The following is a 4110-nucleotide window of genomic DNA, read 5'->3' as shown; positions in this document are numbered from 1 at the left end:
TCATTTTAATGAAATATTGTTCCCTAGATTAGGGGGAGAAATGAAAAATAAATAAAATGATGTTTCATGGTGTGAACATCAATTAAGGTATCTTGATCCTCGCACAAAAGAATGTGAAACGAAAGTTCAAAAATAATGCATATGCAAGAAACTTGCAAATCGATTACGTGATGCATTTAAAGATACAAAAAAAAAGTGACTAAATCCTATATAATAGCAGTAAATGCTCCAGCTCGAATTGAAATTCCAAAAGCTGGCAATAATATCACTCTTGAGTCTTTGCCACGCATGAAACGTGGAAGATCAATTGGTTCCGAAGATAAAAATCCTCGAAAATAAAATCAGCTGATAATGAGGTAAAATAAAGTGTTCAAGAAGAACCAAATATCAATACTCCTTCTGCAGAGGATATTGATAATAAATACAGAAATTGCAATAAATTATGCAATATTATGGAACCGAAACGGAATGACAAATATTGATAAGAATTTTTCATATAATGACATCATGAATAAAGATGATGATCTAGAACCAAAATTTGTCATTGAGTGTCAAAATATACATGACTGAGCTCAATTGAAAGGAGCAATACGAGCTGAATTAGAATCTCTCAATAAAAGAAAAGTTTTCGGATCAATCATTATCACTTTTAAAGATGTGAAATGTATGGGATACAAATGAATTTTAATTCGAAAAGGAAATAAGAAAAATGAACTTACAAGGTAACGTCAGACTTGTAACTCAAGATTTCTCTCAAAGACCAGGAATTGATTATGAGAAAACTTATTCTCCTGTTATGGATGCAATTACTTATTTCGATACCTTCGAGGAACTACTGATTTAGGATTATTTTATTCTAACGAATCAAAACAAGATTTGGTTGGTTATGCAGATGCAGGTTATTTATCTGATCCACATAAAGCTAAATCTCAAACTGGATATGTATTCCTAAATGGAGGTACTGCAATATCATGGCGTTCTCAAAAACAAACACTTGTTGCTACATCATCAAATCATGCCGAAGTGATTGCATTACATGAAGCTACTCGGGAATGTTTTTGGTTGAGATCAATGACACAACTCATTACTGATTCTTGTGGACTAGAATGCCATAAAAGCCCAACAACACTCTATGAAGATAATGCAGCTTGCATAGCACAGATGAAAGAAGGGTATATTAAAAATAACCGAACAAAACACATACCTCCTAGATTCTTCTCATACACTCAAGATCTCATCAATGACGACCAGATTGAAATGATCTGCGTTCAATCTAGCAAAAACGATGCTGAAGCACTTCCAACTACTATTTTCAGAACTCACGTTCACAATATTGGCATGAGGCAAGTTCAAATGATGTGACGACTCAACGATGTCTGCTTAAGGGGGAGTCAACTCTATACTGCACTCTTTTTCCCTTGACTAAAGTTTTTATCCCACTGGGTTTTTCTTTAGCAAGGTTTTTAACGAGGCAGTTGCTTGTAGTTGATCTTAATGAAACAAAAATTGTCATCCAAGGGGAAGTGTTATGAAAGTCAAATAGTGGCTGCCAATTTCATGTTATGATATTAAAAGTCAACAAATGGTGGCTACTAATTTCAATCATATACCATAAAAGTCTAATGTTTAAGTACTATATATATGCATGAATTGAATGTAAATGATACACACATTTTCTCAATATATCATTCCTTTCTCTCTATTCTTCTTTCTTTCATTCTTATAAGATTAGTATAAGTTGATAATAAGTATATAGACCATTAAAGGTAGTTATAATCTACTAAATTTATAACAATTAAAGAAAATATCATATACCTCTAACTACTATATATTATTATATGTTATAATCATGTGATAATATCATCCTATAAATATCAAGTAACATAATATCCAATGAAATATTCAACCATTGATACATAGGCAAAGATCACTGCTTTAAATTTGGTAAGATGTTTTTTTTTTTTTTTTTTTTTTTTGTAAGCGGTTATAAAATTGGGACAAAGTAAAAGACCTAATTTCTTTTTACACATATTACCCAATCAATACTTTGTATCAGATTACATCGATCTGATTAAAATGGACAAATCAAACCCTTAATAAACACATCATTCTAAGCATATTTTATATATACATATATATATTTTTTGTTTTGCAGCTGCATTTTTCCAGTTTCTCCAAAACTAACCATTCTTACAATTTTCAGTGTCTGATTCTCACATTTACACCAAAATCATACTCGAACCAAAATTCAGGGTATGTATTTATATTCAGAAATAAGTAATACACATAGCAAAAATTAAAAGATTCAAAATAATAAAATGATTAGTTACAAAAGAATTAGTTGATAACTCGATTTCTTCCTCGCTCTGTAAATGACGCAACGATTGTGTACAAAGAATAACTGAATTTGTAGTCATTCGGTTGAATCCGACCTTCTGTCGCCTTTAAGGATCAGACACTCCAATTTTACAATTAATTATTCTACTTTTTAACCTTAAGCCTCTCATCTCTCCTGCACTTCTTCCCTCGTCATATCTTTCACTTCATTCACTAAAATTTAATTTTAATTTAAAATAATAATAATAATATAATTAACATTAACATAATAATAATAACACTTACAGTTTTTTACTTGAAGAAATATACCCACATCTTGTAGATAGCAGCAAGAACATATATAAGTTAAAAATTAATCCTACAAATATCAGCATAGACTAAAAAAAAGCAGTCATAAGACTTTAGTTTTCAATAGTCACAAATAACACAAAGAATCTGAAACTCCAATATACATATTAATCAGGACTTCAAATATAGACAATACATAACCAAATTAACCATGGGAAAAAAGAACTGGTAATGAAAAAATGCCAAAATATTGCTTACAGATGTTGGTCATTATACAGTGCAGACGCGTTCAACAATATCAGTGGCCAACAATCAACAACCATCGCAAACCAAAAGCTTCACATACAAATACTTATATTAATGACACTTTCAAACACTTATATTAATCTAATTAAATCAATATCATTATCCTAATCAATCATATGAGACCTAATTTCAATTTTGTATTAAATAAAAAGACAAAAATTGACATACCTGATGTAGAATACTGGACCCTAAAAGGATTGAAGAAATTTACCCGTAAGCCTGATTTACTAATTTATCGAAATCGATTATTTATAACTTCGTTCAACAACTTCGATTGAAAAATTAACAATAAAAATATATATATACTTTTAATTTAAATAAACCAAAATCAGTGCAAAAGATCATGAAAATCAAACCTGGTGAACGAAGTTAAGGCTATTGATCTTTTAGTTCCAAGATACATCACCTGAAACGATGTCGATGATGAAGATTATGAACCCTAAAATGAAGAAAAGGGAAAAAAAATACCGTTTTCAAGTGACGATAATGATGAAGATGATGGCAGACGCTTCCTGATCGGTCACTTTTAGGGTTTGTTTAAGAAAAAAATATGAGAGAAATAGAGCAAGAAGATGGGCAAAGCAGAGAAGTCAGGCAGGACATACCTAGGAAGTGTCCAAGGTATGGTGGTTTACTTCATCTGTTCACGCCACTTGACTTATGTTCCTTTTTTTTAACTACCTTTACACACAAACACCCTTAATCACTGAGTTGTTGGTTATTTTCTGATTAGAACTCGCGTGTTTAAGTATATATCATGTACAAAACCGTGTAATAAATTCATCATATCATCCTTATTCTATCTTCATCATCAACCTTATGAACTCATCATCATCATTCGTTATCCTTTATTACCATCATAATCATTATCATTATTATAGTATCACATTTATCATTTTCATAATCATAATCACATAATCATTTACCATTTCATCAACTCACTCAACATAACCATTCGGCCCAATAGAACCCAAAGTTCACGGCCCAAGATTTTAAATCACAACCCAAAACTATCACGGCCCAACTGCGATATGGTATGTAAAATCGCCCCAAGTACATTATCTTTGTAACTTGCACAGTTCGATTGATAAGGATTCAGTATAGCAACCCTACCGCTTACTAAAGGGTTAATAGAATATTAATTTACTTGATCAATTTTGATGGCTCATCACTATTATA

At 31.0% G+C, this 4110-nt stretch overlaps 1 long non-coding RNA gene across 2 annotated transcripts; it reads right to left on the bottom strand.

Moving 5' to 3' along the window:
- Positions 1 to 2097: 2097 nt before the first annotated feature.
- Positions 2098 to 3641, bottom strand: LOC139843614 (uncharacterized). 2 transcript variants are annotated; one of them, XR_011757643.1, is made up of 3 exons: positions 3100 to 3641; positions 2884 to 2961; positions 2098 to 2714 (listed from the first exon to the last, which is right to left on the bottom strand). It is a non-coding gene; the product is annotated as an uncharacterized lncRNA (long non-coding RNA). The 2 variants fall into 2 exon arrangements; XR_011757644.1 differs by lacking the exon at positions 2098 to 2714 and having other exon boundaries at positions 2734 to 2961; positions 3100 to 3337; positions 3400 to 3641.
- Between the last annotated feature and the right edge of the window lie 469 nt (positions 3642 to 4110).

Source organism: Rutidosis leptorrhynchoides, chromosome 4 (genome assembly GCF_046630445.1).
Source record: "Rutidosis leptorrhynchoides isolate AG116_Rl617_1_P2 chromosome 4, CSIRO_AGI_Rlap_v1, whole genome shotgun sequence".
In the NCBI taxonomy this organism is placed as follows: domain Eukaryota; kingdom Viridiplantae; phylum Streptophyta; class Magnoliopsida; order Asterales; family Asteraceae; genus Rutidosis; species Rutidosis leptorrhynchoides.
Note: the sequence above shows the minus strand (reverse complement) of the source record. Positions and strands in the feature narration are given on the sequence as shown.